Genomic DNA, 15133 nt, shown 5'->3' with positions numbered 1-15133 from the left:
AATGGCCTGGGATCCACCTGGCCAAGGGGTCCTGCCCTACCAGCCCTCTACAACTTCACCCAGAAGTGTCACCTTGTCACCCGAAGCCGAGGCACAGAATCCCACCACCCACTGAGCTGCTCTGCCTGCTGCATGAAAAGCAACCGTGCAAATCACTTCAGTTGCTGTTTCATCAAGTGCCACAGAACAAAATACACTGCCGAAATCACATGCTGTTCTGTGGAGGGCCTGAGCGGCCCTCCAATTACTGTCACATAACCTTCTCCAATTTGATCTCCCTTATCTTATCTATAATAGATAAATGCCCAGCCCCGGGGAAGGGAAATGTTTTTACAAACTGAGTATAATAAACCAGAAAAGTGCCAGCTGTCACCGGCATGAAGCAGTGCCCATTAGTGGGCTCAGAGCAATCCTCAAGGCCCCCGCCAAGCCCCCAGTCCAGGGAAGAGTGTTCTGGAAGCCCCGCTCCCTCGGTCAACAACATTTATGAAGAGCTCATTCTGAGCCAGGCTGGAGGAGAGTGGAGAGCAGTGCCTGCCATCCTGCTGTAACTCTCAGCATGGGGGAAACTGTGTCTGAGCTGCAAGCAGCCAGCCAGGAGAAGATGTCCTTGTCGCCTGGCATGTCGTGGGCACAGGCCCTGGATTCTCTCTCCCCACCTCCTGTCAGCTGCTTGGAAGGGCCTGGGCAGGCCAGCCAGCAGGAGTCTTGGTTAAATCCGCCCTCTCTGCGGGAGCTGCACATTCTCATTTTGCCTTGGCAGAGACGTGCGTGCCGACGTGCCAAGCCACCCTGGGGGACAGAAGCCCAGAGCCCAGGGTGGAACTGGGGAAGAGGCCGCCCGTGGTCCTGCCATCTATTCTGCAGGCGAGTGCTCAGAGTTAACTCTTGAGGCCTGAGGGGCCCGGCTCTGGGGGACTCCAGGATAGAAGGGAGGCCGGCAAGACGGGACCCAAAGTGAGGGGGCTTCTGTCCCAGGTCCACTCTGGCCCCCATCAACCACCAGGGCCCTGCTGCTCTAATGGTGAGCACAGTCCTTTTCACTTTATCCCATCCAAGGTCCCCGTGCACCTTCACCTCAGGCTTGGGGACAAAGGGCATAGCTGCCAGCACGAGGGTAGCTGCCCTGGCTGCCCGGGCCCAACTCTTGACTCCACCTGTTGGATAAGTTACTTAATCTGCCTGAGCCTCAGTTTCCTCATCTGCAGAGCGGAACTAGTAACAGGACCCACCTGAAAGGGCTGTGGGGTCAAATGCAATGAAACAGAGGAGATGCGTACAGGAAGTGTCATTAAATGACAAATGTTAGTGTCATTACTACTGTTTTGATTTTCAAATGGGGAACTGAGGGACCAGGCAAGTGACCCCCAACAGCACACAACAGGAAAGTGAGTTGGAAGACCCCAACCCAGGGTACAGAGCCAAGCCCTGCTCTCTGCCAACCTCACTGGGTCCCTCCCACAATAAAACCTCCACTCTGCATAGACACAGCTCCATCAAATAAGATGCATTTCCAGTCATCCAGGGGAGGCTGTAAAACAGCTTATTGGACACAGCTGAGCCCACAGCCCTCCCTCCCTATGTCATTTCCGGGAGAATCCTGGCTGTGTGTCTTGAGGCAGGTCACCACACCTCTCTGGGCTGGTTTCTCCAGCTCTAAGATAGGTAGAACTAGATGGTTCTGCCATTCTCTGAGACCATTCCAACCCCCACCCTCCTGTGCCCTCCCATCCCCCAGCCCCCCGCCCAGTGACTTGGACACTCAGGCACAATTCAATGAAGCCCTATTGCTGCTGGAGGTCAGAGTCAGACATGTCAAGTTGCTGGAAATTTTTAAGTCATGGAAACAAAACTTTCAGGGGAGAGGGTGGAACATGAGCAGTTTTCAATGTGTATTTTTAGGACCCTGTACAGGCCCCAAGTCCCTTTGATTAGTTTAGAAACAAAACCATATGTGTCTCAAGTTTGCCTGATTTAGACGTGGGCGTGACTGGAGTGAAAACAGTTCCCTTTGCCGGATTTTCTGATTTGTAGGGAAAAGCCAAGACGTTCTTCAGAACAAAAAGACAGTACGTATCCGCCCCCCACCCTGCCCAGATTCTGGTCTTTCTTTCTCCTTGGCCTTCCTTCCCTGCTCTGAGGGGGTGTCTCAGGGGCCCTGGGAGGTCTCCAAAGTATGGGCAGTCAGCCCTGGCCTCAGCCTGAGCCCCGCCCAGCAGCTGGAGACAACTGCTTCCAGATGTGCACCGGCCAGGAACTGCCCTGGCTGCCGGGCTCAGCTTGGCCCAGTGGTGAGGGCCCAGCCCAGGGGCCAGAGGTTCCCAAGGCCTACCTGCCCACCTCCTTGAGACATTCCTTTCAAACCACATCAGGAGACGCTTCAGAAAGCTGGGGGCATTCACCCCAGCCTCTGCTGAGCCGGCTGAGCACTCAGAGCCCATCCCACACCCTACAGAGGCACACTCGCTGGGTCTTATCTGCACAGGAAGGCTTTGCCCAGCGAAGGACTGCTTTCCTGGGAAGGGTCTGCACCACACCGTGTGTGGGTCCACTGTAGGTCTACCCAGGCAGAGGCCGCGAGGCCTCCTGCTCTCCACAAGACAGCCGAGCACAGAGCCACGTCCACACTCACACACTTTCTCTCCTCGGAACCCCACAAACGTCCCATTCAGTAGATGTTTGTAGCCCATTTCCAGATAGGCCCATGAGCTCAGAACTATTAAGGGGCTAGAAAGCAACAGAGCCGGAAGGGAAAGCCTGGTCTGTATGATTCCACAGCCTAAGTCCTGAGATGCTGGGCCCAGTTTCCTCGGTCTCCAGGGCACAAGTCCTGTGGCAGATGTTTGGGTAGACAGGGCATCACTCATCAGCCACACCTGGGCAGGAAGAGCAGGAGCTTGGGTGCAGAAGGTCCCTTCCTTGTGCACAGATGGGGCCATGGCTGTGGGACATCAGGACTTGGGGACCCACCTGCCACATGCACACACAACCGCACAGGAGTACACGTGCACTTCCGCCCCTTCTGCTTCCCGCCCTTCACAGCCTCCAGCGGATGGTTTGGGAACTCCGTCTCTGCCTCTTGGCTGTAAAGGACTCGCAGCCTCTCTAGAAGTGGACAGCATGTGAACAATCACTGAAAGCATATTCATGCCCCTCAGGCAGCACATATATGGAAACACACATGCGGGAAGGGCACAGTCACATGGATACAGCTCTCACACAGGCTGACTGTACACAGCTTGGCTCACAGACACACACACTCCCCTGCACGTCTGGTTTCCTGCAGGTCCTGGGGTAGGTCAGCCCGGGCTCCCCAGGGGGCACCCAGACATCGGTCCATAAGTCCGGAGTCTGGGCAAAGGAAGGAGGGACTTTAGGCAAGAGAGTTAGAAGGGAACAAAGGGGAGAAGAAGAAAGGAGAAGGAAGGAGGAGGGGAAAGGGAGGGAAGGAGAAAGAGGAAGGTGGGGGAAGAGTGCTAGAGCAGACCCCCTTGGGAGTCCCAGTAAGTACACAAGGTGTAGCCCATTCCCCTCCAGGTCTGGGATCAAACAGAAATAAATCAGATTCCTCTTATTAGCTGTGTGATCTTATGCAAGTGACTTAACATCTCTGAGCCTGTTTCTTTTCCTATTAAATGGGGATAATATAGTAGTAGCATGTCAGAGAGAAGCACAGCACACATAGAACAGTGCAAGCCACATGAAAGTTGCTTGATGAGTTGGAGAAAAGACCAAACAGAGCTCCTGCAGGCCCAGAGGACGCCATACAGCTGCTACACCAGGCATGTGCTAAGTGCTCAGAGGATATTAACTGCCATTGTTTCCAACATTGCTGTCATCTTTATCATATGCCAGGCACCGCTCCAGGTGTCTTTGTAGCCATTATCTCATCTGCCCCTCCAACAACCTTGCATCGGGTTATATATCATTACCCTTATTTTGCAGATGGGTTAGGCAGAGGCCCAAAGAGGTTGAAAAATCATTTGCTCAAGGGCACAGAGCTGGCAAATGGCAAAGCCAGGATGTAAGAGGGTCCATGGAGCCTGTATCTTTTCCATGACATCACTACAGGGTGGGGCATTTCAAGTTTAAGTTGCGATTTAGTTTCAATTAAATGATTCTAATAACTAACCTTTATTGAGCATTTACTAGGTATGTGCCAAGCCCTGGGCAGAATGATTTTTTTGTCCTTGAATCCTCATAATGACCTCATGAACTAACTATTGTTATTATTATCCTTATTTTTAAAATGAGGAAACTGGAGCACAGAATGGTTAAGTAACTTGTCCCAACTCACCAGCCAGTAAGTGAGGGACTCCAATCCAGGTACAAGCAGTGTCCTCAGAGATGTACTCTAACTACTCAGCTGGAGACAGTTCAACCTCATAAAACGATATGGAACAGTCTTGAAGATATATCTTTTAAAACAGATTTTAAGTCAAAAGCAAGGTGTAGAACAGCTTGTCTACTGTGCTATATGTTTAAAAGAAGACATATGGACAGAGATGCTTTCATCTGCACAAAGCATCTGGAAAGCTACACAGGAAGCTGGTCATAATTATTGCCTCCAGGAAGAGGAACTGGGAGGCGGGGGTCAGGGAGGGGGGGAAATTTGCACTTTTATGCCCTTTACAATTTTTATAGATGCCTTTAAAAGTATGAATGTGTTAGGCCCCTCTTCAGAAAAAAATTATTTTCATTACTTTGTCAGACTAAAGGAGACTGACCTGGTGTTAGCAGGTACTTCAAGGGGGCTCGGGTGGGAGGCCTGGGCAGGGACAGAGGCCGTGCCCCTGACTGGGAGCCCCCCATCTCTGCCCTAAAGATGAGCAGTAAAGGGGTGGCCTGTTCACATCCGTGTCCACAATCTCTGAAGGAGATGAGCCATGGCTCCAGGGTCTTTCCCGGTTACCTCTATTCCAGGCCCAGGACTCAAATTACAGACAGAGGCCTGCAGACTGGTGTGATCTGCCACCCTTCAGTGGGAGAAATGACCTTCTTATCCTGCAGAGCACTCTAGAACTTTCTAGAGCTCACTCTTGCCTCCCCCAGGCAGGTGGGAGGTAGGAAGACCTCCGACCTGGAGGATAGGTCCCCTGGTCCAGACTGCCTGCCCTCACTTACTCTTGACCTTGAGAGGACCAGCTTCTCCACCAAGAAAGCAATGGCAGCCTAGCACAAAAGGTCCTGCTCAGCTCTAAAATTATGAGCCCCAGAGGACGCCAATGCCCCTGCCAGCCTCAGGCCCCACAAGCTGCCCCCCTCCAGGCCACACTGTCCTCCACCTCACAGCTGCCCTCCTCCTCCTCTCCTTGAGCCTCCCCACCCCCCCAGCCCCTACACCACCTCCCAAGGGTCCGAACAGACTCCTACCTGATGGGCTCCCATTTAGAGCTGGTTGCAAATAGCCGGTACATATTTTAACCTAACACCTCAACAGTACATTTTCACCCCCATTTAAAACGTTCATGCTCTTTGAGTGGCTGCAGAGACCTTTGAGCAACAGCTCTCGAAATTCAGCTTCTCTGAGGCATTTGTTGAAAATGCACATTGGGGGCCCACCTCAGAGAGTGGGCTTCAACCAGCAGTCTGGGAGTGAGGGGGGAACACGCACATTTAACACTCCCCCAACTCTGATGCAGGCGGTCGGTGGGCTTCAGGACCACCCCATGTGGTTGGCACTCCAAAGCCCCAAAGTTTTTCCCTTGGGGGTAACAGGGATAAGTTCAGGTTTGGACCAATCAAATCAAAGGTGCTTGTGGGGGTGTCCAGGGAATGGGTCTGGGGGCAGCAGACCGATGCCTCGGTGCACAGGAGAGCATTTCCTCTGGAGAGAAGACACCCAGAATCAAATCCACAGTCTTCTGCTGAACGCGCAGAGAAAGGAGGGGGGAGGGAAGAAGGAGACGTAGCTAGCTCTGATGGGGCAAGTGAAGGGACCTGGATATGTTGGGCACGGAATTCCAGGGCCTGGTGACTTTCAGAGCACAAACTAGGACCCAGAAGGCCTGGCGCGGAGGAGTGGCCACAAGGGGAGCCAAGGGGCCAAGCGACGCCACTTCGCAAACGTGCAAACTGAGGGCAGAAGAGCGGTAGATCTCAGCCGGGTCCCCCCTTAGGCAGGGGCCGGGCAGCTCCCTATGATGACGGCCTGGTGGGCCGCCAGGGCTGGGGTGGGTGGCTAGTGCAGAGCCAACCGAGGCTGCGCTCCACTGGATCACCACCGGCAACACCGCTGCGAGGCAGGAGGCTGGGCGGCCGTGTGGCCACAGCGCCCCCTGGCGGCCCTCGGGATCCCAGCCTGCAGCCGCCACACCGCGACTTCACCGGAACGGTACCCTGCAGACCGCCGCCTGGACAGGCCGGGCTTCCCAGATACCCTACCGCACCCGAAGAGCAGCGAAATGGCTGCCATCGAAATGGCTGCCATCTGGCGTCCGGCCCCAAGCAAACGAAGTCCCCCTTCTCTGTATATTTTAAAGAGGACAGCACGTGCCCACTTCTATCACCACATCCCACCGAAGAGAATGGATGTTTCTCTTCATGCGATTTTACCTCTTCTCCCAAACAGTGGTTCCTAAATGTGAAATCTCAAATCCCATTGTGACCCCTGTTCTCATAGGACCCTATTTTAAGCTCAGGCAGTGGAGGTCATGTCTGAAAAGTCCCTTTTTCTGTGCTGATTTTAGGGTCCTAAAGAGAGAGCCCACCTCCTGCCAGGCATCCTAACAACAGCTAACACCTCGCACTTCCTCAGGGCCAGGGGTTGTTGTAGGGCTTTCCAGGTATGATTCCTCACATCCGCCTATCATTATCCCCATGTGAATGAGATAGCTGAAGCACAGAGACGTTAAGGAACTTGCCCAAAGTCACACAGTTACAGGGGAAGATAGGATTTTAACTCAGGCAGTCTTGATTCCAAAAGAGAAAAGAGGATAAAAGGAAAGGAGACAGGGTTAAAAAACAACAAAAAAAAAAAAAAAGAATAAAAGAAAAACGTTACTTCTAAGCAGGGCAGTGCTTGAGTGCCTAGTGCCTCCGTTTTGTGTGCGAGTCCAGAATGCCTTGTTGAAAATTCCCCGGCTCCTTTACAAAGCCTGGCACCAGGGGTCAGGCAGTGAGACTGGGAGCCCAAGGGTGGGCTCCCCCACAGTGAACTGGCCAGACCAAGGCTTGGGCAGCTGGAGGACGGATGGGGAGGTGGGGAGTTCTGCCCACCCAGGCCTCTCTGTCCATCTCTGCTGGCCTGGCGATGGAGCCACAAAGATGGAGAAAGAAAGAGGCTTCGGGGAAAAATGGAGCATGGAGCTTTTGCCCATAAAAAGGATTTCTCCAACCTCCACTAAATGCCTGTGGCACAATGGCTCGCTGTGGCTACACATTCAGCTGTGGTCCTTCCTTCCCCGGCCCCCACCCCTGCTACAGATGCAAGAACAGAATCCTCACTAATTGTCTGACTTCTCTGCCTGATTTCAAGCACAGGAGGGCTGGGTCCATACCATCCAGAGCTTTCTCCTCTCTGACGGAGATCTGAAATCTCCGAGTTTTCCAGTCAAACTGTTATAAACCCACCCAGGTCTCCTGTTGTCGGCAGGCTACAGAGCTGAACCAAGCGCGGTGGACAGGTCAGCAGGGGAGGAAAAGAGAACTAGAGCAAGAAGGGGCCACTCTAAGACTGGGCTCCCAGACGTAACTAGAACCATCTCTGAGGTGGAAAGACTAACACAGGATCCAGTCTCCTATTTGTGGGTGAGCGGTGTTGGAAACTGGGCAAGGCCTCCACTGTGCCAACTGGGGCCCACAGCCCCAGGACCAAGATTAGGGCGAATTTGGGGAAATCTTGGGAGTAAGGAGGACAAATGGAGGATGGTGTACCATTTACACACTTCCCATCAGTCTCATTATTCCCTGCTATCACCACCATCCTGGAGAAAGATGCCAAACTGAATTGCTTATTGAAACAAATTACCTGAGTTTCTCTGCCCTTCTTCCTTTTGGGAACTTACCCACCAATTCTTCAGGAATTGAAACAGGAATGTGTTGATGTTCAGCTATACCAGCCTTGGTTATAAATGGCTGGACCATGGTGCAAGGAATTCTGGGACCTGGTTTCTGTGGATTCGTGAGGACAGGAAAAGTGCGGAAACAGCAGGAGTAGAGGCGAGGACGGGGGGAACCCCTGTGATGTGTTCCTAGAACAGGCGTGTTCCGCCTGCCAGACTCAGGCCTCTGCACATGTAGCTCCCTCTGCTTGGACTGACTTGCACTCTCCCCCTCGCCACCCCTTTCACCCATCAAATGATGAGTCTTTCTGTAGGTGCAGGGAAAATGTCACTTTTTCAAGGAAGCTTTCCTGACACTTGTCTCCCCTGAGTCTATTACAAAGCTTCAAAGCAGCAGGGGTCAGGTGACTTCTGGGGAGTCCCCAGAAAGCACAGCCTGAGGCCAGGAATGGAGTGAAGGTAGTTTATTTGGGACAGATTCCTTAGGAACAGGAGAGAAGGAGTAGGGACAGTGACACAGGGAAGAAGAAAAAGATCATTAAAAGACGTGTGTGGGCAACGGGGGCTCCACTGGGACCATCTGTGGAGCAGAGATAAGACCCCAGAATTGGCCCCTTAAAGGACAGGAGCATTTATCCATGAGCTCCTGGCCCCCATTGGTTGAGGGTTGCCCTGGGGGCAAGGGGGGATTAAGGCCCTGTATCAACTATATTTTCTTCTTTTCTGTATTCTTGATGCTCTGGCATTTGGTGCCTTCATCCTAGAAAGACTGCCCTTCCCAGAGCCAGCTAATTCCTAGAGAGAGCAAATGATTTCCCGGTGAGCCTGCCTCTGATACACAAACCAATGAATCCAGAGTCCACCTCCCTAACCATCTGCTCTGGAAAACTCACACCAGGCCAACATCCTGCCTCCCCTAAGTCACCCCAGGGCCAGGTACCGGACAACGAGGGACCCCCTGTAGCCCAGAGCCCGAAGCCCACCTAAGTTATTCAAATTATCCAACCCTAACCTTACTCAGTTTAGCACCCCTGCCTCGCCCACTCCTTCCCATTAAAACCAACTCCGTGTCTACATATCTTCCCATACCTGACTGAAGCACATCCCAGGGACGCTTTGACATGCCCCACACTGTCAGGCGTGCATGGGCTGAGAAGGCCCCCAAACATCAGAGGAGGTCCTGAGGCAGTAAATGAACAGGCACCTGGTACACGCATGAAGTGGACACTGTAAGAGGGAGGTGGCTCTGCAGTGTCACTAGTCACTGTAGCTGCGGCTGAAGTCAGAGCTGGCCGAGGAACGTGAGGAGCAGGACACCAGAGGCATCTGCTCCATTCCTTGTGCTCGTTTGCTTGTCTTGCTCACCATCGATCCCCAGGTGCCTAGCACAGCGCTGACACGGTGTGCGGGCTTCGTAACTACCTTCTGAGTTAATGAGTTAGTGAGTGACTGAATGAATAGACAGTGTAAGGCTGACCCCCAAAGGAGAATGACCCCAAAGGGTCCCAGTCAGTTAGGTCCGGTGGTCAAGTCCATCCCCAGCAGGAATCCAGCCAGCAGCTAAGACCCTCATATACATTCCAGGCACCAAGGCACCAGGGCTGGCAAGATCTGGGGCAGGCGGCAGAGCTGTCCGCCCAGCAGGAAAACTGAAGCACCAGACTAAAGGGATTCGTGGGATGCTGGCTCTTCCCCCCAACACCTTGCATTCAAACAGGACTCCCTCAAGAGCCAGGCCAGTCAGGTATGGGTGGGCGTGGTGAGCGCAGAGAGACCCAGAGATTCACGCTCGGCAGGGTAAGGGTGACAACTCTAAACAGAAAGTGTTTTAGAAATCCATAAATCTCTTCAGGGTGTTCCAGAAAATCTTTCCTTGCGTCAGATTCATCCTCCTGAATGGCCACCACAGGTAGGTGGTACAAGGATGCCACGCCTAGCAGGGCAGCTTATACATCATAAACATTACAAATGTGCACATGCCCTACATTTCCAAAAGATGGCAGTAGAGACTCGTGCAAAAAAAAAAAAAATCCATATATTACAATTTTCCCACAGATGGAAGTAAGTGTCTTGAGGAGGGGGAGGTTTTGCCTAATGTGTTTAAGTGCGCGGTGTGGCCTGGTGGCAGATTTTGCCTTTCCTCAATGGGTTTTGCTCAGGCGCAGAAGCCCTCCCAGGTCCCCAGAGCATAAACCAAGGGAAGGCAACTGGGAAAGGGAGTGGGGCCACCTTCAGCCTTATCGTGCAATAGACCCTTCCGAACTCTGCTAGCATGGTGGGGGCGTGTGGAAGACACATGACCAAGATTGGGTCCTGTTACCCAGTGTCACGGAAAGAGAACAGACTTTGCAATGAAGCCAACCTGGGTTCAAATCCACCTTCTACTGCTAGGAACATAGCAAGTCACGTACCCTCCCAAAGCCTGTTTCCTCATCTACATGCTGGAGATAACACCATCCATTTCACCAGATGTTTACAAAGATCAATAAGATTACGTGAGTCAAGTGTCTGAGCAGAGACTGGAATAGGGAAGTTAGAGTTGAAAGAGGAAGGAATGCTGCTGGTTCCCCCTTCCTTTCTTGTGAGTTGGAACCCATAGTCCAACTGCTGCCACAGCGTAGATTAGTGCGCTTTTGACAAGATAAAGAATAGTATAGTCATTTTGCAATGTCACAAAGTAGTCCAGGATTTAGTAAGAGATCCCTGGACCCAGCATAACGCAATGCAACTGGGAGAAACCTCCCACACGGGGCCCCCAGAATTGAAGGTAGATATAGACAGTAACCCAGTAACAGTAGGAGACTTCAATACCCCACTCTCAGTAATGGATAGAACAGATTAATCAGGAATAGAGGACATGACAACACTACAGACCAATTGGGCTGCAGAGCTGGCCTGGCCTTGGGCTGTGCTGCATGCAGAGCTATAGTCCTTCAAGTAAAATGGATTCAGAAGGAATCAAACCTTCACCTGCCCCTCTCAAAGACCCTAACCATGTTCCAAGTCCTAAGTAGCCCTCCACTAATGCTGCCACATTCTTTTCCTGCTCTCTCCCATTTCTCCAACCCTACGGTTGCTCAGGATTTTGTAATCCCCAACTCAGCTCTCTCCCCAGCACCCTGGCACCCTGACCCTGCTAGATCTTGTATCCTCCCCTCCCCTTCCACTTCTGTCTCTCTCTTCTGTCTTGTTCTTCATAATAAAAGCTGAGAACCCACCTGGAAAGGCCCAATGCTCCTTAGAGCACACAAGCGAGGCAGACACCACAGGGAAGGGAGAGGTCTCCTTAGCAGGCAGGAGGGACACTCACACAAATCCATGCTGCCATATTTTACCACCTTCCTCAACTCACAAGTTCCCATTGCTGCTTCCAGCTCAGGCCATCCCTTCTCTGAGCCACTCATGGACAAGGTAAGTGCCCCACATCTGGGCTACCCCAAGCGCCCCTCTATCACAGCACTTGTCACCCTCACCCGGATTGCCTACTGGTTGTCCCGTCTCCCCTCCCTGAGCTGTGGGCCTGGGCATTGTCACCCCACCTTCACACCCGGTGCTCCATAACCTTCATTAGGGTGGATTCTATTGAAATTAGCCAAGAGCCAACCAGGACGATGACAGCTGAGGGAAGTGTGGGGTGAGCAGGAAACTCCCCAGGGACAGAGAAGTGGCTGTCAGATGAAAGACTTCCTCATTGGTTCCCACCACATGGGACCACCCATGCTGGAGTCAAAGAAAGTCATTTTCTGACTCAGCGTGGAAGGAGTTTTCAAGTAGATACTTGTCATCAACAAGTGTCAAAACAAGCAAACTGAGCCACTTCTGCCCCCTTTATCTGATATGACAGGGAAATACCTTCCTGCCTCTTCCGGGCATGAGTCAGCACATGGGCAACAGCGAGAAAGTTATAATAATAAATTTTAAAAACATATGTAAGACCCTTTCCTTATGAGATGGGAGAGTTTTTTCTTCCTGGGATATGGCCCTTCCCAAGGCTGCAGTAACTGAAGGAGGCATTTGTCAAAGCAGCGAAGGGAACACACACCCTTTCAGCATCATAGCACATGGAGATACGATGACAGAAGGCCAGTGCTGGCCAGGCCCAAGAGCCCACTGACCCAGGGGTCCTGCTCCCCACTCGCTGCCTGTGGTCCTACAGAGAAGAACCAGAGGGGACAGCAAACATCAGACCCACATCAGAGACTGGGCTCAGGAGGAGACGGGACTCACAGGGGCAGAGGGCCCAGGAGCCATAGGAGCCATGGAGCAAGAAAGACCAGAAAGAGAACCCAGAGAAGAATGTCATTTCCAAGGGACCACAGAGCAGTGATCATGTGTGGAGGTGGTCCCAGGAGCGGAGATGGGAAGACCCACATTGTAAGATGTTGGCTGACCATGAAGGACAAAAGAGTTTTCTATTCCTCTGGGTTCTGTGTGTGTGTCTGGTCTGCTCGCAGGAAGGATCACTGATAATGGAGTGTAACACTCTTCCTGTCCCTGATAAGACCCCGTTACTGGGGCTGCCTTTAAATTTGTAAAGCACCACCCATTTATGGAATCTACTAATGGACAGACAGTGGGTCGGCTCATTCTCAATGGGCTGAGCAGAGTGGCAGATTGTGTTCCCCACAAACACAACAATATCCCCCCACCCAAGTCTTCTTCTGCACTTTCCCACTGACAGGTGGGGTTTACTTCACCTCTCTTGGATCTAAGTTGGCATGTGACTATCTCAACAATAGAATACGGCAGAAGTGACGGTGTGTGACTTCCAAGGCTGGGTCATTAAAGGTCATGCAACTTTCACGTTATTCGCTGAGACAACATCTTGGAGCTCTGAGCTGCCATGTAAGGAGTTCAGCTACTGTGAGGCTACTTGGGTGGGGAGAAGCCAAGCGAAGTGGAAAGCCACATGGAGGCAGCCCAGTTGGCAATCCTAGTCTTCCAGTCACCCCAGCCCAGATGGAAGACATGAATAGAGGAATGAATGGGTGAGCTTCCAGGTGAGTCTACACCCCACCATCAACACATCCTCTTATTAGGAGTCGTCCCAGCTAACCAGCAGTCCCCACCGTTGCTATCTGAACTCAGACCCACAGAATCTGTGAGCACGACTAACGTACTGTGTTTGGCTAAGTGTGACTGCCGTTTGTTCCACAACAATACTAACTGGATGAAGCAGAGTCCAGGGACGTGCTACATAAATCAAGAGGCTGAAAGACCCCTTGCTATGAGAACAAACAATGTAACCCCACTCGGGCCAGTTGCTTACAAGAGACTGGTGCGTTCAGGATGACGTGGCAGGAGAGAAGGGCCAGTTGCTTAACCTCCCTGAGCTTCAGTTTCCTCGTCTGAAAAGTGGGGACAACACCGCTCTTGTGATGATTTAAGCAGCTGTCAAAATTATCCCCATGAATTCTGAGGGAGATTTGAGGACGGTTTTGGTCCAACATCAACTTGCAGGTGATACAACCTGTTCTGACATTTACAACATATCAACCCAGTGCCGTGGGTACTCAAGATTCCATGTCTTTCTAAACTGATTTCTGGCATTGCCCCAATGGCAATCAGTGGGATTTAATTGGTCTTCTATATGTTTTTGCTTTAATTGGTCATTTTGTCATGCACGGAGAAATTCACTGTCAAAATACAGAAAAATTATGCTTAGGTAGACTAAAGAGGTAAACATGATATACACTCTCTAATATGATGTTTCCAAAATGGTAACTGAACTTGTGTCACAGCTCAGTAAGGGGCTGCTGCTACTGGAGTCCAGGGATGCACTACAGGAAACTGAAAACAGCACCGTGAGTGTTACACACTGAGGAGAAACAGCGAAGACCCCAGCCGTGGAATGGACCAGGCAGCATGCTTGGAGCTCGCCTTCTTTCCTTCTGAAGGAACACCCATCATGTGGAAATTCAAGCGCAGGGAGCACAAATGAGCCTCCACAGGCACCGCCCAGAGGACAAACTCTAAGACCACATAGGAGAGAGGCGTTCTCCTGATTCCCGCATGTCACACAGCACAGCTCGGGTGCGTGTAGGACTCAGGGAACAGGGCCCTCAAGGGTAGGCAGCCGGATAAGCGTCAGGAGAAAGCTCTGAGCACGGACACCACATCCCCGGTGACCCACTAAGACGTTACAATCCGCGGACACCAACGAGGAAGATGGAAGCAGGAAAATAAAGGCCATGAAAGAGCAGAGAGGGGTTCATGTGAGATATCGGGGGACTCTCAGAATCGCCAGGTGAGTTTTGAAGGTCCTACAATAGAGACAAAAAGCCAGAGAAATAGTGCGATGCCTGCACATAAGCAAACAGACACACCCAGGAGTCTGGGACGGTGCCGGAAAGTATTAGAACCTAGCAGAGAAGGTTGTTGGGGGACTGAGCGAGAGCCTTCATTCCCGGGTTCACAAAATAGTTCCAGAGCTCCCGCGGAGTGCCAGCCACAGAGAACAGCACCCGCGCGGTCACCGGCCCTCCAGGAAGGAAGGATCTAGTCGTACCGAGTAGAGCAGGGTCCTGGTTGCGCCCCCTCCCTCCGAGGCCCCCTGCTCATCTCCTGGGACTCAGTTATTCTTTGGGGTACCTGCTCCTGAAGCCAAGAAACAGGTGGAAAACATGTTTCTTCTAATAAATAAAATAAAATCTCCTTTGCCTCATCCTTGCCTCCAGGAGGATTCTGGTAATACAAAGTCAAGCAGGTGTTGTTGTGTGTGTATGTTTTAATAAAGAAGAGCCATTTCCCCAGCCTCGTGTTAAACAGAAATCTATTCTTCAGGACAACTCTATGGTATGTTTTGAAAAACAATCTGCAAATTATCATGGCTTCTGCCATCACCCGGAGGATCCGAACAGTTCCTCCAGATGCAGAGCTTATAGAACTAGGGGGGGGGGGTGAAGTCGCCCCTACCCCCACCCCATCTGTGCAGCTCCTAAGAGCCGGCTGGGTGCCTCAGACTCACAGTAGCTTCCCAAAAGCTGTGCCAGTGTCCCATGCAAAGCCAGCCACCGTGGTCTGTTTTTCATCTGCATCCTGGGTCTCTCAGGTGGTCCTGCTAAGAGTTGCAAGTGATGGAGCCATGGCTGCACCCAGCATGTGTTGTGGTGCTTTTTTAACGAGGTAAA

Source organism: Rhinolophus sinicus, linkage group LG11, assembly GCF_036562045.2.
Source record: "Rhinolophus sinicus isolate RSC01 linkage group LG11, ASM3656204v1, whole genome shotgun sequence".
NCBI classification, from domain to species: Eukaryota; Metazoa; Chordata; class Mammalia; order Chiroptera; family Rhinolophidae; genus Rhinolophus; species Rhinolophus sinicus.
The sequence above is the reverse complement of the archived record's forward strand: the minus strand, read 5'-3'. Positions refer to the sequence as shown.